General features: G+C 41.8%; 1 protein-coding gene across 2 annotated transcripts in view; it reads right to left on the bottom strand.

The window, feature by feature from the left end:
• The window catches only part of SYT9 (synaptotagmin 9), a 199,109-nt gene that overhangs the window by 144,383 nt on the left and 29,224 nt on the right, over window positions 1–25,502 (bottom strand). The gene's annotated exons all lie outside the window — the stretch shown is intronic.

The raw sequence follows: 25,502 nt of genomic DNA, 5'->3' as shown, positions 1-25,502 counted from the left end.
TCAAATAAACACCGTGGCAGGCCTGTGGAGGTCAGCAGGCAGGTGCCAAAATGGTGCGGGTGAGTGGCTGCAGCAAGGCAACCTGGGCACTTGTTAGCTGGACTGTGCAGCCTCAGCTAGGCCTGTGGCGGTGCGATGCCTGTGTCCCTAAGTCTCAGAACAAAGTCCGGCCTCCTCCAGGCTTCCGCCCCATGCAACAGCCAGGCCGGGAAGGCTAAGGCATCAACAGGAACCCGCTGCTGGCACCAGGGTGGTTGGAAAGCCCTTTTGTTCAAGGACACTCCCACCTGCCCTTACAGTGCTCTGTTACACTCAGGAGCTCCGAGGGGTCTCCCAGGTTTGGCCTTTACTGTCCACCATCAGCATTGGCATTGCTTCAGCCCAAGTTTCCCAGCTATGGGCTGGGCACTGCACTAGTTTTGGAGATACTACAAGGGGGAACGTGACAGCCACATTCCACGCTTTCTTCACAGACCCATATTCTTGCGAAGGGGAGAATTAGGAATAAGTTAATTTTCACAGTATCAGTTATCCACAGCATGCCAACAATCCGTGACGCGAGACAACTGGTATTCCTGCTGGGGCATGCATGGGAGCCCTGACTGCGAGTCACTTACTAGGGAGCCAAGCTGACCACCCACCATCCATGTGCTTTTTGACACAACTCTGAGGGTACTTCATCATTCTTATGAAATGATAAAGCAGTTTCTTCGTGAAAAATTGCTCTCAAGAGAATGCCAGCTGCCAGGGCTGGTGATAGAGCTAATGTATCTCCCCCATGCCTCCCCATCAGTCTTTGTCCTTTCGGCAAAGTAGTATTCCATCTCTACGTGACAACACTGGAGTTTCACATGGCTCAGTGAGCTCAAATCTGCTACCTCTCTCTCCTCAGGTCCCACTGCAAGGGGGTTAGCAAACTATCCAACAATAGAAAACAAGGATGGGTTCCATCAATCCATCCGTAAGCCAATAGCACTGAGGAATTTCTGGAATTGTTTTATTTTATTTTTTATTTTTTTAAAAGATTTTATTTATTTATTTGACAGACACGAGATCACAAGTAGGGAGAGAGGCAGGCAGAAGGAAGCAGGCTCCCTGCTGAGCAGAGAGCCTGATGTGGGGCTCCATCCCAGGACCCTGGATCATGACCTAAGCCGAAGGCAGAGGCTTAACCCTCTGAGCCACCCAGGCGCCCCTGGAATTGTTTTAAAGGAAAAGCCAGTTAGTACTGAACACTGAACATGAGCAAATGAAGGGACACTAAGGAGACAATAAAAATTAAAACTCCCAGGTGCAGAGCAGCAGGGGCAGGGATGGGGACAGGAAGGAGCCTCAGTGGGAGCAAAGTAAAGGGCCCCAGAAATCACACCTCATGGAGCCCCAACATGAGGTAGGGAGAGGGCATGGTCTGGCCACAGGCTCCTCTGGGTCCTGATGGCTCATACAGGAGAGTGGCAAATTTCTCAGTGCTGACTTCTAGGACAGGTGGTAGAACTAGGGACACAGAAGGGAGGAGACCCTGTCACAGTTAATCAGGCTGCCACAGCAAACATCAACTCCACCTTGTCCAATAAAATCTAAAACCAAAACAGGCTCCACACCATACTGAAATCCCTTAAAACATTCTGTAATACAAAGGGAGGCCAAACTCATCTGTGTCCTGTCAATCTCTTGGGCGCTGTCCTGACACAGACACTGCTACAAGATACTGGCAAAGGCTGGAGTTGGGGCACGCTGGAGAGCAGTAGGGTTTAGAAGTGCAATGTGCTCGTCACATTGTTATTCACCAAATAGAGGCTCTCCCCCACCACAGCACCCCTTATGCCGAGGAAGGAGAATCAATCCTAATCCCTAGATGGTGTTTGTCCCTATGACTTGCTCTAGTCAATAAAATAAGAGTAGATATGGTCCATGCTGCCTCTAGTTAGAGGGACTCTTGGATCCCACCTTTTGCCATGAAAAGAAATCTCAAAGCTCAGTCTTCCAACTTAGGTGCTATAATGGGAAGGCTTGTGGCACAGGCCCAACATCCAGAATAAGGACCAAACTTAAACCGGATTCCCAGACTGGGGCAGAGCTACAACTGATCCACAGATCCATGAGCAAGATCTAAATAGTTGAAGTTTTAAGTCACTAACATTTTGAGGGCGTTTGTTACCATGGCAGAAAAATATGACTAATACACATGACCATATAAATTCACTGCCCAAAGCTGGGAAACATTTAAGAGAGAGAAGGGGTGGGGGCACCTGGGTGACTCAGTCAGTTAAGCATCCAACTCTTGGTTTTGGCTCAGGTCATGATCTCAGGGTTGTGGCATCGAGCCCTGCATTGGGCTCATTTTCCCTCTGTCTCTGCCCACCCCCATCCCTCCAGCTTGTGTGTGTCCTCTCTTTCTAAACAAATCTTTAAAAAAAACCAAGAGAGAGTGAAAGGGTGATGTTAATGACTGCTTGGGACAGGAGACTTCACCCAGTACCCAGGGTAAAGCAGAGCATATGGTCACTCTGACTCATCACCTTGGTACAACATAACCTCCCGGGGTTAACATGGCATAGACAACACGCCCACTTTTGCTAGTAACCACAGGGCTCTAACCCAACTCAAGAATGACCCCAGCTTGTTAGGTGACTCTCAAGCTCGTGCACCCAAAAAACCAGCTTGCTCCTAAGTCCAGGCATGGGGGATCCATGAGAGCAACCATCTTGTCTATCTCAGCACTGAATGCCAAACAACTAAAAGAATGCCTGGCACATAGTAGGCGTTCAGTAAATGTCTGATGATACCCACCTGAGGAGCCCTGTAGCCACCTGCTACATTTACCATGACTTATGCTTGTGGCCTGCAAACTCTACTCACATTCATAATCATTATCGATTTTTGTGCATATAGGTATTACAGAGAATTGCTGGCAAATGGCAAAAATGATTTTTTTCTTTTTCACACAAAGGTGCCCTGTGGGTTAGCAATGGGCCAGGGAATACCTTCCTGGAGAAACCAACGGTGACCAACACAGACACACCAACCACTAAACACAATCATCTGGGCTTCTATTTTGCAAACAACTCAGCGTACCCTCTGGACACTTTTCTCTCTTTCTTCAGAACAAAGTGTTAGAAACTGCTGTGGAGTAACCAAGTGGTAGCTACTACCCACCTCAGACTCACGACCTTAGGAAAGGGAGAAGGAGAATCGGCTCAGAATCACATAATAGTTCTGCTTAGAAGAGAAGTTATATCTTAAGTTAGGGGGTAGGTACATGGCCAATTGTTTTATGATTGATCCTGAAACCATATGTATTCACTATATATATTCTTTGGCATTGATGGCATACTTCATAACAAAAAGGAAAGAAAATAGTAACATCAAAAAATAATTATTCTAAAGATAAATTTTCTAAAAAATGGGAAAGTATGATTAGTTCTTTTGACCAAGAGCCAAGAGAATAACCAGATGGTTATTTGGGGATGAAAGGAGGCAAATGGCAACCCAGTTCCGATCCAGATCCCTGGAGGTGCTGCTGCTTAAGGTGACTGTGCATGAAAACTATCCAGACCTGACAGAGGGTGACATTCCTTCAGGGAGGATGTGGCATAGAAGACCCTGCCATTAGGACTGACCGTCAGAACTCTTATTCTCCCTGCAATCAGGTGTAGCGATTAGACATGTCATAGTGTGGCAAGACCCACAACACCATATCCAAGACACCATGACTTCCCTACACTCAACAGATATCCCAGTTATATACCTATAATCCTAAGGGATCCATGCAAGCTCAAGACTTGTTTTGGAACAGCAAATATTATTGTCCAATGAATGCAAGGCTAAGCATCCATCCACTATATAGGGACAGATGAACAGCAGTTGTTCCCCTAAACTGAGGTGGGCCATGAAGAACACATAAACTGACAACCAAAGAAAAGTCATGGGACAAAGGAGCAGCGCAAAAGAAGTTAGCAAAGCTGAGCATTCAGAATAAACTGGCCCTTGGCATTAAACAAATCAATGCAAGAGGCAAATTAATTCTTATACCCAGTGAGATAAATAAAATTGTGACTAAAACTAAGAAGTATGGCTGCAGTAGTGATCAGAATCAGACAGGTCTGAGATCCCACCTGATCTAAGAAAAGAAGATCATAGTCCTAGAATTCTACAGCTAGCCACATTATCACAAAAGAGGGGAAAAAAGCATTTTCAAGCAGTTGATGACTCAGAAAATAAACCATTCTCCTTTTTAAGGATAAAACCTTTCCTGCATTAAATCTAAGGAAATTCTCCAAATGAACAAATTAAAATTTATGTAAGAATAGAGAACCCAAGAAAGGAAGGACATACTACATAAGATACATAGTTACATACTGTGTATCACAAAAATTAGTGATAAGCAAAGAAAACAACACAAAGTGCATTAAATCTAAATAATTGTTGGTTATGAGGTTATGAGTTTAATGTAAGAGCAAAGAAATGATGCTATACACACAACTTAAATTCCACCAATTCCAACAAAACATGGCAGAAGGCAGAAGGAGGAAGGAAGTAAAAACAAATTGAATGTCCTATATTGTTAGCATGCAGAGATTATCAATATTTCAACTTGATATTAATAAGGAAGTACAGGTATATAAGTAATGAATCTTGGAACACTGCATCAAAAACTAATGATGGGTTCCTGGGTGGCTCAGCTGTTATGCGTCTGCCTTTGGCTCAGGTCATGATCCCGGGGTCCTGGGATCGAGTCCCGCATCTGGCTCCCTGCTCAGCGGGGAGCCTGCTTCTCCCTCTCCTACTCCCACTGCTTGTGTTCTCTCTTTGACTGTCTCTCTCTGTCAAATAAATAAATAAAATCTTAAAAAAAAAAAAAAGAAATTCAAGTGTGCATCCTAAACTTATATATATAAAATAAAAACTAACAAAGTATTTTATGGTAACTGACATAACACAATTTTTTTAAAAAAGGAAGTACGGGTGCAATTATGTATATAAAATACTTAAGGGGAACTTTGATTCATAATGGTACATTTGATATATATTAATAACCTCTCCTTGAGAATCACACTAAGTGATAGGACATATATTAAAAAATATAAACAACAATCACAAGGAGTACAGCATAAGACAATCAACAAACTAAAAAACTTTTCTGGAAGACTATGTAGATAGAGAAACAGCAGAAGATGCAGACCGCAATATACCTAAGGGTGTAGGCCTGACCTACTGAACTCAGCCTTAGGACACAGACATTTCCAGTATGGCAGCAGCTAAGACTGAGATACAGAGCTAAAAATATGGGCATGCATTGATAATCTTCAATAAAATATTGTTAAATCTGTCTAGGGAGAAAACAAGGCAACTAGTGCGAGAATTAGTACCCAAAAGCAAAATCCTCCACATTCTTGCAAAAAACATAACCCCTTAAATCCCCTTAAAGTAGATTTGCCTGTTAAAATATTGCCCACAGTTACAAAGCCTCATAGTTAGCTTTTCTACTGCCTCATTATTAAATACAACTAAGCTGCAAAGAATCACCAGCCATGTAAGGAAATCTTACAGCATTCAGATCAATGTATAGAAGCCAAAAAGAGATTCCCAGAGAATACAGATAAATCAGTGAGGAAACAAGAATTTTTCATTCACAGGATGTTTCCAGAAGGTTTTTGGTCCACAACACTAGAGTAGACTTCTAGTAAATGAATGAGGAATAAGATACTGGTTTTTTAAAATATTTTATTTATTTATTTGCCAGAGAGAGAAAGAGTACAAGGAAGGGGAGTGGCAGGCAGTGGGATAAGTAGGCTCCCCATGGAGCAAGGAGCCAGATGCAGGACTTGATCCTAGGACACCGGATCATGACCTGAGCTGAAGGCAGACGCTTAATGACTGAATGAGCCACCCAGGTGTCCCATTACATAGTGTTGTTAGAAGTAAAATAATATGATTGCTGAAACAAATTAAAAATTTCATAGAGGGAGGGGGGTAAGGACGGTGGGTTGGCACATGATGGATACTAAGGAGGGCAAGTGTTGTGATGAGCACTGGGTGTTATATGCAACTAATGAGTCATTGAATACTACATCAAAAACTAATGTACTATATGCTGGCTAACTGAACCAAAAAAAAAAAAAAAATTTCAGGGGCGCCTTGATGGCTCGGTGGGTTGAATCTCTGCCTTTGGCTCAGGTCATGATCTCAGGGTCCTGGGATAGAGCCCTGCATTGGGCTCTCTCCTCAGCGGGGAGCCTGATTCCCCCTCCCCTCTGTCTTCCTCTCTGCCTGTGATCTCTCTCTCTCCCTCTTTCAAATTAAAAAAAAAATTTCATAGGGGGGCAGAGAGTTTCTATTTAGTAGGTCTGCCTATCAAGTTCCTAGGTGCTGCTGCTGCTGCTGCTGCTACTGGTCTGGGTATACTCTGAGAACTACTTGGCCTATTGTTGAACTTCAATGAATTAACCACTAATTAGTATGTGTATAGTGCAGAGAAGCATGAAGAGAAGACATGCCTCCTCCTGTCCTCAAGAAGCTTAACTCCTGGCTGGAGAATTGCAAACTGCATATTCAGGAACCATGACCAACAAAGGGGAGATGATACATTGGAAGTTCTAAGAGGAGATGCTAAGTAGACTATGGACCACTTAGTTGGACACTCTGCAGATGTGTATAGGGAGCTGCTGCCCATGGAACCACCCTTGTCCTACTAGTGATGGGAGCTGATCAAGAAATATTTTTTATTTTTGTCTCCTGGATGAACAATTCTTACATGCCAGGCTTCTCAGAAGACTGCAGAAGAACAAGAAACAGTTGCTTGCCTGTGTGCCAACTGAAAAGCTAATCCTTGCATTTGTTTTCCCTTAGCTCCTGATTCATCTCTCTGTCCCTCATATCATCTCTCTAGGATCACATCCCCAATCCTTTTTCTCAGTGTAATATTGTGATTTATAATAAAAGATATATATTGGAAAAAATGTAATAGAGGATAAAGTCAAGGATCATCTATCTACCTGAAGTGGACCAACAACACAGGAAAACTAAGTGAAAGATATGAGATATAGAGCTTGCATTCAGAAGGTCTAATATCTATGATTTCCAGAAAGTGAAGACAGAGAAAATAAAGATAAAAACCATCAATGAAAAAAAGTTTTCATTCCCTAGAGCTGAAGGACAAATTATAGGAGTCCACTGAGCATGTACAATAAAATCTTAGAAACATTACTGTGAAGTTTTGGAACAAAAAAAAATTAGGGAAAAAAATGACAGAAGCTTGAGAGACAAAAATAACATGAACACGAAAAAATTAGAACCACACTGGTACTGGCCTTCTCATAAAAACAACAACAACAAAAACAACAAAAACAGGGGCGCCTGGGTGGCTCAGTGGCTTAGGCCTCTGCCTTTGGCTCAGGTCATGATCTCAGGGTCCTGGAATCAAGTCCTGCATCGGGCTCTCTGCTCAGCGGGGAGCCTGCTTCCTCCTCTCTCTCTCTCTCTGCTCAGCGGGGAGCCTGCTTCCCCCTCTCTCTTTGCCCGCCTCTCTGCCTACCTGAGATCTCTCTCTCTGTCAAATAAATAAATAAAATCTTTAAAAACAAAACAAAACAAACCCCCAAAAAACACCAGATAACAGAATAATGCCTATAAACTTCTGAGGAAAACTTATGCTCAAGTTAGAATTCTATACCCAATCATAGTGTCAGTATAGTATGAGGGCCGAAAACAGCAGCAAGATTACTTTCTATGCACCTATCATAGGGAGTTACTTGAGGATAAATGTATGAGATGAAAACAAGAGAGAAGAAGACAGAGTGCATAGCAGAAGTGGCAACTCCACTGGGAAGACCAGTGACGGCACTGCATGAGAGGTGAGCGGCACACTTAGAGAGGGGCCAGTCCAGCCTGGAGCAGGAATACAGGGCTGGAGAGAGGAGGCCTCCTCACATAAAGAGTATTTCAAAATAAATAAACAACATTATGGAGAGTTTAGCTTCTACTGACATCATTATTTGTCTTTGAATGGGGGGGTAGAAATTAGGAATTCCATGAGGGAAACTCTTTGGGAAAAGGAAGAATAATCACAGTACACCTTTCGGTTCTGTACTAAATAAAATTTTATATTCATGATAACATGAAAACCATTGATTGACTTTCAACTCTTAGAATCAAGTAATAGACAAAGCATGGAAGACAAAAGTGCAATGGTAGAACAGAATGCAAATTCAACTCTAGCAATTAAAATTAATAGAAAAGATTTCAGAAATTAAGAGGCAGAAAAAGGCAAGAAGCAGAAGGCACGATTGAAGGTTGCCTTCCAAAATGAGGGAAACAAGATATATGGTCTGTAATTGATAGACCTGTGTGTATCGATATTTTCACAATCACAGTATTTATTTATTTATTAAAGGTTTATTTATTTATTTGACAGAGAGAGAAAGATCACAAGTAGGCAGAGAGGCAGGCAGAGAGAGGGGGGAAGCAGGCTCCCCGCTGAGCAGAGAGCCTGATGCGGGGCTTGATCCCAGGACCCTGAGATCATGACCTGAGCCGAAGGCAGAGGCTTAACCCACTGAGCCACCCAGGCGCCCCACAGTATTTATTTTTACATTAAAAACCATGCAGAGACTCAGCAAGCCATTTCTGTGGGGATGAAATTAGAACGGACTTAACTTCCATATTAACTTTTTATAAAGAACAAGTGATACAAAGAAGAAAAAAATGATTTTTCAAGCTACTATAGTATGTAATGCATATATGGCTAAGTACATTCTGGTGAACTTGGGTCTTTAATCCCAAAGAATTTGTTTTTGTTTTTTTGGGTTTTTTTGACTTGTCTGCTTTCTTTTTTTTCCCTTTTTTCTTTTATTTTAATTTTTTTAATTTATTATTATTATTTTTATAAACATATCATGTATTTTTATCCCCAGGGGTACAGGTCTGTGAATCGCCAGGTTTACACACTTCATAGCACTCACCCTAGCACATACCCTCCCCAATGTCCATAACCCCAACCCCTCTCTCGACTTCCCTCCCCCCAGCAACTCTCAGTTTGTTTTGTGAGATTAAGAGTCACTTATGGTTTGTCTCCCTCCCGATCCCATCTTGTTTCATGTATTTTTCTCCTACCCTCCAAACCCCCCATGTTGCATCTCCACTTCCTCATATCAGGGAGATCATATGATAGTTGTTTTTCTCCGATTGACTTATTTCACTAAGCATGATACCCTCTAGTTCCATCCACGTCGTCGCAAATGGCAAGATTTTATTTCTTTTGATATCCCAAAGCATTTCTGAAAACAGTCCTTATTTAATTCTGCTCCTTGATATATAAGGAACAAATGAATTAAAATCTTGATAATCGTTTTAACAATGAACTTCTATGTCCTTAGCACAGTTTTCCTTCCAACTTAAACCTATAAAAGATATCCATCCCTGTCTACTCATCTTTGTTCAGACTTCTTGGTTCATGAAAAAAATATCAAAGGACTGACACAGGCTTATCAACTTTTCACTTTGCTAATATTGATGTTAAAATGTAACTCGTTCACTATCATGATCACGTCATACAAGAAAGAGCACTTTGGGGTGCCTGAGTGGCTCAGTGGGCTAAGCCTCTGCCTTCAGCTCAGGTCATGATCCCAGGGTCCTGGGATTGAGCCCTGCATTGGGCTCTCTGCTCAGCAGGGAGCCTGCTCCCCTTCCTCTCTCTCTGACTGCCTCTCTGCCTACTTGTGATCTCTGTCAAATAAATAAATAAAATCCTTTTTAAAAGAAAGAAAAGAAAGAGCACTTTGACATCAAAAACAAATGGCCTTCCCTTAAAATACTGTATTGAACTTTATGAATAAGACTATTCCACTGTCCTTACTTTGCCAGTTCGCTTCAGACCTGTGTGAGCCTTGTAAAGGATACACAAGGCACCAGAGATTGAGAACCACTCTCCTAGTCTCTCACATGTCAGGCTGGCCCCATCTCTGTTTCTTACTTCAACAAACACAGCTCAGGGCAAAACTGTGAAAGGGATGATGTTTTCAATCCCACCCCAGGCTTCCTGTCCCAAGCTCTCCTTTCAACTGCCCTCCCAACCTCGCATTGTCCCAGAGGACTAGAATTTTCAAAGACGTTATGTTGGAACCTAAAGATTGAGTGTCTGTGTCTAGTCCTTTCCTGCCCAGAGGAAATGGACAATGAGGACACAGAAGTGCCAGTCCAGGCTCAGGATGAACAAAATGTGGTATTTCCAGGGTAGGCGAAAGAAGCTGGCGATCACAACTGAGGAGGGAAGCAAAAAAGATCAGAACCAGAAAAATGGTGCTGAGCACTGGGCCTGAGATGGAGTGGGCCGTAAAAAAGAGGAAAGTCACGGTCAGAAGTTCAGATGATAGGACCTGGCTTAAAAGACTGGTGCAAAATGAAGTAAGGCAAGGGGCTCAAGGTCACTGATATGCTCATCTACATACAACTTACCTTTTAATAAAAGGATCAGAGGCAGCTTAAAAATATATATATTGCCCTGGGCGCCTGGATGGCTCCATCTGTGGAGGCTCAGGTCATGATCTGGGTTGTGGGATCTAGTTCCGCATGGGCTCTGTGCTTGGCAGGGTGTCTACTAGAGAATCTCCCTCTGCCTCTGTCCCTCCCCTTGCTCATGTGTGAATGAGAGTTCTCTCTCATCCTCTAAAATAAATAAATCCTGAAGAAACACACACACACACACACACACACACACACACACAGCACAATAATATAAAATAAACTTGGTGAGAAAATTAGGAGTGAAGAAAAATAAAAGAAGTTGAAGTCAGGAGCAAGATACATAGCCAAAAAGCATGCGTGGAGTTTGGTAAAGTTGCCAGAAGTGGCTACAGAATTGTCTCCCAACATCCCACTTGTCAGAGAAGAGAATGAAACATAACTAATTATGTGATTCAGCATCCAAAACAGTCTACAAGTAAGAAACATTTGAGACAAGGAAAATCTGAACCAGAAATGCAATGATTCTAGAGATTACTGTTAATTACTTTCTAGATAGAACACTTACATTCTGGTTATGTTGTGTAGATACATAGAAAAACACTCAAATTGTATCTCAAATTTGTTTCAAATTATAGATGAAACAAGACTGACCACGGGTTAACAGTTGAAACTGAGTATGTGGAGTTTTTTACATTTTTCTCTCTACTTCTGACAATTTCTTAATGAAAAATAAAAAAACAAAACGGGTTTTGGCCAGGAAAAATGTTGATCCCTGACTCTAGTCTTAGACTTTCGTTTTTAACAGGTCCAGGGTGAAGACCTTTAATCTCCATTTTTAATCAGCATCTCAGATCTCAGACCAACCTAATGCAGATGGTACACAGATAGCACTGAGCAGACCAGACCATATATCTACAGAGTGCCTAGATATACACACGCATGCACACAGGTACTGGTTTGGAACACAAGACGCCTTCCTAATCCTTAAACAATTGTGTCTTGAGGGCCTAATAAAGATAACGCTGGGAAATTTTGTTAGACAGTCAGACCACAGAGAACTGGAGGCCATCACCCGGTGCCTGGTAGGGAAAGCAGTGATGTGATTAGATGGAGGAAACAGGAGACACCAGTCAGCGCTGGGGAGGAACTGTCAGGTGTTTCAGGGAATGGAACCAACATGGAAACCCTGTACTGCAAGAAACCTCAGAGCTCACCCAAACAGCCCACATGAGAATTCCCTCACCAATAATCCCTTCCATGTGACCGTGAGGCTTCCATCTGAATACGTTATTTACTGCCTTTTTAACCTTAATACAATGAACATGTACTACTCTACTATTTAAAAAGATAATAATAATAGTTAAATTGTTGTGTTAAAAAATCAGAGCATTCTGGAGTTATCCAGTGAAGGGGGACTTAGAGTACACATCTCATTAGCCCAGGGGGCATCTTCCGGATGGAGATCCTCAGGAGTCTTGATGAGAAGCATATAATAGATTTTAGGCTACAATTAGATGTGTTGGTGTGTAAATGACTGCAATTAAGTTATCTGGGAAATGCAATCTTTTTTTTTTTTTTTTAAAGATTTTATTTATTTATTTGACAGAGAGAGATCACAAGTAGGCAGAGAGGCAGGCAGAGAGAGAGAGAGGAGGAAGCAGGCTCCCTGTTGAGCAGAGAGCCCGATCCCAGGACCCTAAGATCATGACCTGAGCCGAAGGCAGCGGCTTAACCCACTGAGCCACCCAGGTGCCCCTGGGAAATGCAATCTTGCAGACTTTTCTCTTTAATTATACTGCAGGCATCATAGCACAGTAGTTAGGAGCACGTGTTCTAGAATCACATGGTCAAGGTCTGCAGCCCATCAGTGGTGTAACTTTACTTAAAACTCTCCTTATCTTGTTTCTCTTTGTAACACTGGGATAATAATAGTATTTACCTCTTGGGGTTGTCCTGAGTGCTTACAAAGGTCCTGGCACTCAATAAATTGTTTCTTGTTTTTTCAGGATTCAGTCACTCCACATCCAGTCTTATTCTTAAGCCTAAAAGTGGTCAGCTTGGTTAATAAATAGCGAGACCTCCTATAGCTTCATGAAATGGGCCAGCAACAAGCAAACATCAGGTGCCTAATAGATGCTTAATGAGCTGAATTACCGAGGACAAGAAAAGGAGCTCCTATTGAATACCCAGTGCTTGCTCAGGACTAAACCAGGGTATAAAATAAATAAAACGAGCCTTCGTCCTCAGGGAACCACTAGTCAAAAGAATTTTCACAATGCTATTCATGATTCACAGAGTGCTACTGAAGCCCAAACATGGAGGATTCACAGCCCAATCTGGGTTTTAGAAAAGGCTTACCATGAAAGAGGAGTGAACCGAGTCCTACTTATAACCACTTCTCTTATACAAAGACCAAACTCAGGTCACTTGGCCCTGTGGCCAAAAGACTTCACCAGAAGAAAGGCCAGGGTTTCTGTGTATGGTTACCCATGTTGTAGAGGACACAAGTGCTCAGCTTGTACATGGAGGCCTCAGGAAAGAACCACCATGTTCCACGGGCTCCAGGACCTGCTTTGCCACCATTTATAATTTGTGACCTTGGGTAAGTCACTGCCTCTCTCTGGTCTTCCTCATCTTTTATAAAGGTCCTGGGCATGGCTCTAATATTCTGTGGTTCTTGTGAAAATGCCAAATGACCTTGAGTTCACAGTAATGTCTGTATCCAGAGCTAAGGCCATTATAAAAATTCCCGTTAGTGACCATAAGCCAATGGGTGCAATCCAACTGGAGGCTATGGTTTGGGACTATTCCTACTTTTCATCATCCCAGCAGACAGGAGGTTCTCTTAGCACTAGCTAGCTCATGGTGCAAATTGCAAGGATTAGGAAGCATTAACTTGGGCCTGCAGGGGCCATGCCATCATTAAGGTACTGAACCAGATAAACGGAGCCCTTCGCTGCCTTAACCCCAAGAAGCCTGTGGACTAGTAAAATGAATCAGAACATAGAGCTTGGCATTAACTGCATTTTCCTGTGATTGATACAAAAGGTGGGGCATATTTAGTAAGACTGTGTCTCTGGCCCTCAAATCCTCTCCTCAGAAGGTGGCCCCAACGATCCTATCTGCCTGTGTGAACTAAACAGCTGGCCTAAAATTAGCACTGAGGGAACACTTTCTGTTGCACCTTCTATTTGCAAAGTGCAGCCTCCTCAGTGTGACCAGCTCCTCTTCACACCGCCATCACCCCCTCTGCCCCGGCCACATGGGGCAGGGGCTGCTCAGAGGATGCTATGGCTGCAGCCGCCAACACCCACAGCTGGGTTCTGCCTCTGGTACCCCTGCCCTTCCCATCCTGGTGTACCTGAGCTCCTACTTTTTGCACCACAGGAAGGCTCGGGAATTATCAACAGGTTGACTGCTGGGTTCCCAGTTTCTTTTTACTCTCTACAGAAATGATTTAATTGGAAACAAAATCTACTTAAGAAAATATTTTACCACCCACCGTAGCTTCACTTGCAAGTGCCTGCAAATCTACAGTTTTCTCCATAGCATGGGATTCTGGCCTGTACAGAGTAACTGGAAACACACAGATGTACTAAGATTCCTGCAAAATAATAGAAAATCTGATGAGCTGGGTTTTAGGCAATAGGGACTTTTTGCCTGAAAAGAACACCATGAAACTGAACTCAAGAACATGTGTGGGGACTGGGCACAAGCCAAAGAGGTCAGCAACCCTTTTTGGTTTGTGTCTGTGGAAAATGGGAGCCCCGGCCCATCCAGAGCATGAGCACAGAGGTGAGCAACTGGAGAGCTGAGGTCCACTTATTTTACCTTCTATGAGACTCCGAGCTGCCTGCACCCTCTCCTGGGCCATTTTTTTTTTTTTTTTTTACTTCTAAAAGGGGTGAGGGGAGAAGTTCCTGCTTGCCTGGCTCTTTTGAAAGCTAGGTATCTCGGCATATGTCTAAACACCTGCCAGATGCTCTCATAGTGCTGTCTGAGATTCCTCTCCAGCCTGGCATTGCTGCATTGACCCGATAATTCACACCACCCACAGGACCCCTTTCCAAACCTCCTCGAAGTCCCCGTCATTTCCTAGCCCAGATCTGGTCTTGCATTGATCCAACTAGCATTTAAATCTCTCACCAACCCTGTGGTACCAGATCAAAAGGTTGCTGATGACCACCATTGTGAACCAGCCTTTAGAAAAACCTCATAAAGCAAAGTGGAATGCTAGGACAAGAATGCTTCTTTCCATTCCTGGCTCCCACAAGGAGTGACTTTTCCCCTACTCTACCTCTTCCGTCACTCAGAGGTAAAGTGGGTTCCCCCATCAGAAAGCATCTTCCATTTGCCACCCCAAATTCATCTTCTCTCTTTACTTCACTTTTGGGACGTGGAAGCTGACCCATATGGACTATATCCAGGAAGGAGGTCTCCTGCCTTGGCTTCTGTTGAGTTTGGCCCAGAGGAGGCCCTGAGAGGAAATCAGAGGGTGAGGAGAGAATGTAGACAGTTTTTATTTCCCCAGCCTTCTTCCGGCTAGGTTTCCATGCCGCATGTGTCCCTCTAACTAAAAGCCACAGCCCCTTTTATGGATTCTTTCAGGCCCCCTGGGTGGCAATGGCTCCTTGCTATTTCAAGCCATAGAGTACTGTACTCTCCCTTGCTGGTTTCCCTGCATCCTGACCATGCCTTTGTTAAAAAGTCCCTTATTAGGGGCGCCTGGGTGGCTCAGTGGGTTAAGCCCCTCTCTTTGGCTCAGGTCATGGTCTCAGGGTCCTGGGATGGAGCCCCACATCAGGCTCTCTGCTCAGCAGGGAGCCTGCTTCCCTCCCCCGCCCTGCCTACTTGTGATCGCTCTCTCTGTCAAATAAATAAATAAAATCTTAAAAAAAAAAAAGTCCCTTATTAAGCTCTCCTCAAATTACCTAGTTTGACCACGGTGCATATTTCCACTGGGACGCAGGCTGATATGCTGTAGAATGAGTTGTTTTCTATTCTAGGCCCCACCTCTTGTCACCTGAGTAACCTCAGGGAACCTGAACTCATATTTGGGCCCAAGTTTCCTAATATATAAAATGAGATGCAATGAGATGGAAGAGCCCTTCCAGATCTCACATCCTTGAAGTGAGAGGGATCTTACGTCTAAAGTCTCTTCTACAACTTAGCATGATGTCTGGCACACAGGAGGCACTCAATGTTTGATGAATGATAAAACTCTAAGCTGTGTATCATTTCCATTTTTATATCCACTAAAAAATGTGCTTCAGGAAAAGAAACTGCCAAAGAAGTCGTGTGTTTCAGTATATATAGAGCGAGCATTAAGATAACCTTTTCATCGTGATTGAAAATGGTACAATATTTCATGTTCTCTGAACATTTAAGACTCCACAGAGGCAGTACGGTGCGATGGAAAGAGCATGGGCTCTACAGACAGACCTCAATGCAGAACTTCACCAATGCCTGGTATGGAGCTGCCTTGATGAAGAGATTACGCAGCTGGGGGTAGAGCGACCTACCCACAGTGCGCCGGAGAAACTACATGTTCAGGAGCCACTCTTAAATCCAGATAATGTCTCCAGATAGGCTTGCTTTTAGGGCAACACTAACCCTAGTATCCCCTCTCCTAAGAAACAGTTCCAAGCCACAGGCTGCTTAAAGTCAGAACGGAGAGCGAACTCCTGGCTCCAACTTTTCCCTATCTTTTGTTTGTTTGTTTGTTTTCCCCCTTCTGTTTGGCTAGAACCCTGGTCCAGGGCTAAAAACACAGGCCCTCTTCCAACATCTAAGCTTACTTACTAGTTTGGCCCTCTCTATCTGAAACCCTAATGCACAGCCCAGGTCATGGTTCTGCCTGTGCTTGCACAGTCAGGCTTACATGATTGGCAACTGGTTAAAAGCATGGGCTCTCATGTCTTTGTAGGTAACAGGTAATTTTCTACAAATTATAGTTTTTAAGTCAGTTTCCTTTCAGTAAATATTTCATGCTGCTGAAATGAAGATGGTTTCTCTTAAATCATTCATTTTCATTAGTAGCTGTGCATAGAAATTGGCACCTATTCAACATCAGAATGATTAATAATACCGGTATAGAACCCAAAAATGTAGTAATTGTTCTAAAAAGCACTGGCTATAAAGAAAACAAAATACTTTAGATTTCAATACCAGTTACTCTTCATTCTAATTGGAAGATACAAAGAACATCAATGCTTCTCAAAAATGATCTCCTTAGGCCTGCCTCTCCTTGAGTCACAGAAATTCTGCCTAATAGGCAATGGACAGAACTACAGCTATAAGCAGGCACAGACGTTTTTTCCTAAGACATTTCTGTAGTTCTCACTTCTCTTATATTGGGTATATTCTTTTGTATTGTGGTAAAATTCTACATAATGGAAAATTCACCATTTTTACTATTTTCATACACACACTTCAGTGGCATTCACACACGCACACTGTGGTACAGACATCCCGCCATCCATCTCCAGAACTTTTTGTTACCTCATACTGAAATTCTGTACCCATTACACAATAACCACCCATTCACTTCTCCATCCCCCCTGCCCCGCAACCACAGCTCTACTTTCTATCTCTGTGACAAACCATACAGTTTGCTTCATTTTAATGAAAGTTGGTCACTCACAGGCTCTGCACCTCCCAAAAGTGCAGAGGGAACGAAAGACAATGCCAGCCAGAGAGCACAGGCTGGTGGCTACCCAAATGCTAAGTAAAGGGGAAAGCCTAGGGGGCCAGACCACATAATGCTTCAAAGACTTAAGTGGGAAAGGGGGCCACATGTAAGTGTTTTGCTAACATTCTCCAGATCCTCAGACCCTGGAGGGAATGGACCCTCCTGTAGCTGCATAGGACTTCCCCCACTTCTCAGGCATTCGTCAGCATCCTATCTATATCCCTAGCAGTCCAAGCAGCATCACCATGAGACACTCTGTACAAACAGGGCTTGAGATAGAGGAAGTATTTTCCTAAAGACCAAAAACATGAGTGTAGGAGACATTCTAAATAGCAAGTAGAGAGGGCACAGTTCTCACACAGAAAGGGGTAGAAGAAATTGAGGCTAGATCACTAGGAGTCCTATGGACACAGCAGATATTAGCAGGCAGCCAATGCCAGGAAAACAGGGGCAGCAATGGAAGATGGAAACAGCAAAAGCACCAAGTATGCATTAGAGGGATGACACGAGCACCAGGTTCAGCTGAAAGATGGCAGAGCCGAAGGAAGTAGCTCATTCTAAGTGGGATATTATCATCTACCATAGTCCCCATGGGAGACTCATAGGAAAACACAAGAAGTGGGAGGATAGGAGTCGTTCCTATCCCTTAGTAGAGAAAGGACGATGGTCCAGCAGGCCTAGGTATAAAATGTTAAAGTTGCCTCACAAAGCCCATGAGGTATTTATATGAATAATCAGTTAAAAGGAAATAAGAATTATTGAAATGATCAGAAAGGATGAGAACTTACCATAAAAGTACAAGAACTACTAGGCCAGGAGCTGGTTGAAGAAGAGTTAGATTCCTAACAAATACATCTAACTCTATAGCTTTACTAAATACCAGTAGTAGCCAGGCACACTGTTTCTCTCAAATCCTTTGCCAAAATACTCTTAATGGAGTATCGCCGACCCCACACTTTGGGGTTCCTTCCACAGTTTCCCAGAGCCCTAGCACTCACTCACTTATTCCCACTGTTAGGACTCTGGAGTCTGTGTCACAAGAGCCTTCAACAATCTTGCAAAATCAAGTCTGGGAAGCATCTTTACCACTTGCCATGAAGTCATGATGTTTCTTTCCACTGTGAACATATGGACTGCTATATACCACTTGGAAAATGTGGCACATCAGAGCCTAAACAATTCCACTTCCATAAATAACTTATAAAATATATAAGGAAATGGAATGAAAGCATAAAGTGTTTGGTTGTCTTTATAACTTGCATACTATTTTGGAAAATTCTAGATGTTTGCTGTCTTATAATTTGTTGGAAACTAGAAGGGGGCCCCTATCTCATTGTCCCAAAATGAGAAAGGAAAAGTTGCAATTAGATATCATCATTACAAGTTAGGTTTAAAATAAGAATGCAGACTATCTCAAGGTGAAGAAGGTTATAATATGAGCTTGACCCTCTTCCAAAATGGGGAGTGACTCAATTTCTGCTCAGATCTTTGAACAAGTAAGGATAGAGACCACAACCACCACCAAACTGAGAAACCAATGTGGGTAATTATATCTAATCATTACTCAATGTTATCTTGGGAAGAAGTAAGTGGACTTTGCTGAAAACCCCTTCTGACTCATGTTGATCACAGAGTTCTGAACCTTACACTCCTGACTTATAAAAAGAACCATTAATTTAATATGGGCATTGAAAGAAGAGAAAAGTCTGGCTGATCGTCAGTCTCAAAATTCCCTTAAGATAGGTTGTAGGGGTGGCTTGTGCTATAGACTGTGTACTCCCAACTCACATATTAAATCCTAACACCCAATGAGTTAGGAGATGGGTCTTTGGGAGGGTGGAGCCCTCATGAATGGGATTAGTTCCCTCATAAAAAAGACCCCAAAGAGCTCTCTAGTGCTTTCCACCAGGTAAGAACACAGTGAAAAGATGACCATCTATAAACTAGGAAGTAGGCCCTCAGCAGACACTGACTCTGCCTACACCTTAATCTTGAACTTCGCAGACAACAGAATTGTGAGAAATAAATTTCCATTATTTATAAGTCACCTGGTCTATGGTAGTTTGTTATAGGAACCCAAATGGACTAAGATAGCTTGGACCCTTAAGGATGTGGAAATAAAACCCAACGGCCTGAGTAAACTCATACTGAGTTATCTTTCTCTTTCTCCATGCTCAAATTCCATGATTAGGTGAGAGGGAGAATGTGGAAAATTACGGTGAAAGGGTCACATAAGGGTAGAAAAGTATGGGGAAGTGAGTGGAGGAAACAAAAGATTCCCCACACTAGACTATTCTGATGTAAATTTTTGCCTTCCAAGACACTAATAAGAGTGTAGAACAGAAAGGAAAAAGCTGCAGAGAAGCTGAGAAACAAAGAGGATTAATCCAGGAGGCCCTGCCCCCCCAGGGAGAAAATGAAGAGAAAGAAATTCTCATAAAAATAACATTTCCCAGAGTGAAAGAAAGACATATGGTTTTGGATTAAATACCGCAGAAAATGCTGAGCAAGATGAATGAAAAAAGGCATATATTCAGACACATTGCCATGAAATTTCAAAACCCCAAGGCTAGAGAGAACATCATGAAGAGATCTAGAAGCAGGCACCTAAGCAGTTCTGTAATGCACAAAGACCATGAAACAGTACCTTTAAATATCCAAGAGAAATTATAGAATGTATGCTTAGCCAAATCATCTATAAAAATGAGGGCAAAATAAAAGCATTTTTAGAATGCAAGGATTCAATATCTATATCCTATGTCCATCTTCTGAAAAATTTACTTGAGGATATTCTCTAACTAAATGGGGAAAAAAGGGAATTCGAAAAGGAGAAAGTAGGGAAACTAACAAACAGTGTCCTTACCCTTCAAGTGCCAGTGATATGGGGTCCCAGGACATCACCTCTGTCTAGGTTAGAAAGAATATTTCTAGGGCGCCTGGGCGGCTCATTGGGTTAAGCCTCTGCCTTCGGCTCAGGTCATGATCTCAGGTTCCTGGGATCGAGTCCCACATCGGGCTCTCCACTCAGTGGGAAGCCTGCTTCCCCACCTCTCTCTGCCTGCCTCTCTGCCTACTTGTGATCTCTGTCTGTCAAATAAATAAATAAAATTTTAAAAGAAAGAAAGAAAGAAAGAATATTTCTAGATGAGAGCAGGAACTCCTGGGAAGAATACCATCAAGAAGAAAGTAGGTTCCAATAGCACATATATAATCAAGAGGCTGCCCATTTTTAATAATAATGTGAAGAAAAATGCTTCCTTTTATTTACATACTATCCTAAGTATTTGGTGAGAGAAAATACTATAAAATAGTGTAATAAACACAAAATGTCACAAAAGGTAGTAACAGTCAAATATCAAGGCAATTAAAATATGACAAAATTGTGAAAAAGAGATGGCACATAACTGAACACTTTGGATACAAGGAATCAAATTCTTCAAGTGGCACAAGACTAACAGAAAACTGTGTTTCCCTTTCCAAGGTCCAATCCCACTTCAAGAAGCAGTGTTACTAAGTTTTACAAAAATCACAAAATTACAATAACAATTAACAATCGCTCCACCTCTGAGTGCCTAGCAAGGGCCAATGCTGTGATAAGCATCCCCAATGTGCTAATTCACTGGTAACTACAGAAACCCTACAACTACCACAGTGTAGCAGATGAGGAAACCTACACACAGAAAGGTAGCTTGCTGATGGCTACTCAGTCACTGCACTTCCACTAACATGACAAGCTAATTGAGCTCATGTGGTTGTGCCAGTTAACTGAAAAAGTCAGTTAAAGGAAAACACCTCATACCTCAAATATTTAATCTTAATGTAAAAATTTTATTTTAACTTAAGCTATTAAATCATCAATTATTTGATAAAGGGTAAAGTTCTTTTCTTTGAATATGGGTCCTTGGATTATAGTTTTGTGTTTTCTTTCTTACATCACAAATAACGCACAATACAGTCTGTGTTCAACTCAAGTTTGTTAAAGTAGAATAAGAAATTAAAGGTATTTGCGAGGCAATCTGAGAGAGGAGTCCTCGGTTTTTACCACTGTTTTCAGTCTTTCACAGTGGCTCCACCATTCTTACTTCGCAAGCGTTTAAAAAAAATGACTCACCTTTAGTAAGCCTTAGAAAGCATTTGATTCAGTTTTCACAGAAAACTGTGTATTCATTAGTATTCATAATTCACCAGCATATGTAAGATTTAATTAAATTACATAATTGAAATAATAAATATAACTAGAATAAACAAGTTCTGGAACAAAAATAACCGCTTCCTGGGAAGCATTCAGCTTAATTTACGGAAGCCGAAATAAACAGGAATAGTAGTGAAAAGCCTGCTGTCTCAGAGCACTCAGCCTCTCATGGTATTTACTGAAATGTTTTCTAGAAGAAATGGAAAGCCCTGATAATTCCAGCCAACCAGACAATTGGAAGTTGGTTAAGAAAGCCTCAAATGTACCATAAAACAATTTGTTGGTATGTAATATTTAGGAGTAACATATGGCCCAAACAAGGATGACTTCATGATTACAATACAGAATGTAAGAATTTTACCTTCACAGAGTAACAACAGCATGATAGCCGGCCAATTTACAAAGCAGAGGACTTAGAAAGCAGAGGACTCGGAAACAGTGTCTAAGGTTGATATAATAGGGACGGAAATTAAAATATTTTTTAGAACTTAACATGTAACCAGTAAAAGGATCCAAAACATAGTAAAAAATAAAAATTGGGACTGGAAAAATCCCTCACCCTGTCTACATATATTGTAAAACTGATAAATAAAAAACTGAAGCACAAGTATATTATTTACATTGTGAAGGAAACCTAAAATTTGTAAAGAGTCACCTTTTCATTTGTAAAATGGTCACCTCTGAGAGAGGACCCACAAGTAAGAAATAAAGTTTTTCTTTCTCTTTTTTCCAAGTATTGTGTGGTTTCTTGAAACACTTTTAAACGTGTGTGTGTGTGTGTGTGTGTGTGTGTGTGTGTGTATGCATATATATATTTAATTATAATTATCTAAGTAATATATGTGTTTAAATTAAAAACTGGAAATAAAATGTGGAAAAGTTAAATGTAGCACTAATTAAGCAAATATGCTTTAAATTAGGAAGCTGAAACATTCCCAGTTCTGGTGAAAAAGGATCATTAAGGACCCAGAGGGGCTCTATTTCAACTGAAACAGATGCCAAAAACACACAGAAGCACCTGGGAAGATCTCTGCTCTCCGAAACTTCCCACAGAGCTGCCTCCAGGTAACACTGGGGTGGGGGACCCAGATGGCTGCCCAGGAGTCCCGGGGTCAGCGCCTGCGCACAGTGCCTGGGAGGTGCGCCCTGGAGGAGCTGTAATTAGGCACTGCCTGTCATCTTGCACGTGAAGCCCAGGGTGCCTAGCCTGCCATCTGTCTACCTGCCTGCCTCTGTGAACTCACACTTCGATACATACCCGGCCAAAGGGTATTTTAGAGAAGCCCCCGGTCATGGTTCCACTTTTTGCCCTGAACCAGAACCACAGAATCATCTGCGCACCTAGGAAGAAAGCATCTATGAACATGGATTTGGCTTGAAGAGAAAAATAGAAAGATGGTGTCAATACTGTGAAATGGGTTTGGGGTCTTCCTCCAGCCAGAAGATTGCTGGGTTTCATCTTATGTTTTTTTTTTTTATATGAAAAAAAAATGTTTTTGTTCATTTTGTAAATGTAAACTTTTACAGGAGAGACACTTCCTTACTCCAGCTAAGAATTGTGGGGTGACCTAAGAATTTTAACTTGACGTATTTGAGAGCCTGAGGAAGAAGTCTTATGACTAAAGTAGCAGCCAGGTTCTCGGATGATATAGCCAATATCCATAGCAGGAAAGAAAATTAGCAACTTAAAGCAATTTTGCGTTTATATTTGTTAGGCAAACGTCTGTTTAAGTAGGTCCCAGTGCCATAATTACAAGGGTCAGTACAGAAAATATTGATAGAGCCTAGGTCCCTACAGTGGGAAATTGAAACGGACTTCAGGAAATGCTCTTGAGGAGAAGGATGAAATTACTCAACAATGTGCTTGTAAGCGTAACAGTGAGAAAGCAGGAAGAAAGTATATGATTGTGCACTGGAGGCATATTACTTTCTCCCTGACTATCCAAAAATTCTATCAAAGAAACAGCACTGCACAGCACTGTCAGTTTTAATAAGAACTTAGGTAAAAGTGCAGCTCAAATTCTAATTATCTTTGGATATTGAGGCAGATAGCCTCAAACTTCCAGTTCCAAAAACTTACAAATTACAAACAAATTCTATATCTGGCTTTGGGCAAATGGCTCCAAAAATCTACTCTAATGCCCACAGCCAGCCCACCATCAGATTTAATAATGAACTGACTGCCTGTTTAGAGAACAGGTGTAGAAGCAAATGGAAAAGAAAGAAATAATATCATAAAATACTTGGGTTTAGAAGGTCTTCCTGACTGGAGAGTGTCAAAATATCAAAAACAGTTTTGCTGGAATCAGCAGGATGCAACACAAGAGAGGTACCCTTACATGTCAGAATATCTACTGATGCAAAACGCGAAGCTGGCAAAGAACATGAGTCATAGAGTTTCCCAGACATGACAGGGGAAACCTGTTCTATTGGATCTGAACTCATCTGTTTAGGAATTCCTTCTCACTCTGATGCCCAGGGGCGGGACACATTTGTCAGGCATGTTACTGCTATGCTCTGGCTTAGAAGACCTGCGTTTTATGCAAATATGAAAAGGTACCTGAGTGTGTAGTCTGTACTCCTGCATAAATGCAGGAATATAACCAAGTAACAGATCTGTGGGTTCAGATAATTTGCCCCTATTCAGCAGGAGACTAGAGCCAGCTCACAGAGCTCATAAGGGCCAATTGTCAAATTTTCAGGGATTTTGAGAGCTGCTTATTAAAGATAGCCATTATTTTAAAATTAAGTGACGTAAACTTACAATTGTGTAAATTAGATTGACGACAAAAGAGTAAGTATTCACAAGTTGCCATTTCCTACTCATTTTACCCCATTTACTATTTTCTGTGATCCCAAGGTTATTTACTTATATTGCATCCGTATGGTGGAAATCCTATATAACCATGTGCCACTGCTCATGCCTTCCAGCTCTGAGTTCAGTGATGTCATACTGGTAGGTTGAGATGGATCATGGTAGAAATACATTCACATCATGGAGATTTCACACATGAAAAATCAGGGCTTGATTTCTTATTTTGTTAATGGACTAGATTTCAGAGAGTAATGGGAAAATGTCAATAATAGAGATTAAAAGTGTGCCACGTTTGTAGCCATTACACTGTGAACAGCATAAGAGATTAAAGATACATTCTTCCAGTATTCAGCCTGTTACCTGATTCAACAAAGAGGCTGCTCTGGTTATTGAGGAGTGAGTGATGTTAAGACATGTGTCACTGTTGTTCACTTTAATCTTACTTGATCAACCACCATGCATGTTGGACCCACACTCATTTGTCAACTGCAACCAAAGGTTGCTATGGATACGGATGTTTGACAAAAATCACAGAGAGCATTCTGGAAGAATCGATTGTAATGCAATCAATAAAGTATAATATGTATCATGAATTGTGTGCTGTACTTCCTTAATATCAGTAACATTTATAATAAACGTATGTGTATATACTTATGCAAATATTTTTAAATCTGGGCATCAATGGTTATTATATATAGGGCAGCACCCCAACTCAGGCATCATGGAGACTTTCTTAAGGAATCGTACAGAGCTAAGTTTCTTCAAGGATGCCCCCACGGCTCTTTACATAAGGTCTTTACCTAATACAGAATTCTTATTTTAGTGCTCAAAAGGTTTTCTTCATCAGCCCTACTTTTGCAGCATAAACAGGTTATCACCAGATGGCAACTGAGTTGGGTCTGACCCTGGGCAATTAGATATAGAGGAAGTTTGGAAATTTCTGGGTCATAACCATATACAAAAAAGGAATCTGCTTATAAAACAACTAAAAAAAAATCCCTATACTTCTCTAACTGGATAAATTTCTTGACAGCAGATGAGCTTATCTTTAAAGCAATAGTTCTGAAATTTATGTGCACTTGATAATTGCCTGAGCAGCTAATTAAAAGTACAGATTCCTGGGATGCCTGGGTGGCTCAGTGGGTTAAGCCTCTGTCTTCAGCTCAGGTCATGATCTTAGGGTCCTGGGATAGAGTCCCGCATCCGGCTCTCTGCTCAGCGGGGAGCCTGCTTCCCCCACTCTCTCTGCCTGCCTCTGCCTACTTGTGATCTCTCTCTCTGTCAAATAAATAAATTAAAAAAAAAAAGTACAGATTCCTGGGCTCTGCCTCTGAAGATCCTGT

Source organism: Mustela erminea, chromosome 9 (genome assembly GCF_009829155.1).
Source record: "Mustela erminea isolate mMusErm1 chromosome 9, mMusErm1.Pri, whole genome shotgun sequence".
NCBI lineage: Eukaryota > Metazoa > Chordata > Mammalia > Carnivora > Mustelidae > Mustela > Mustela erminea.
Note: the sequence above shows the minus strand (reverse complement) of the source record. Positions and strands in the feature narration are given on the sequence as shown.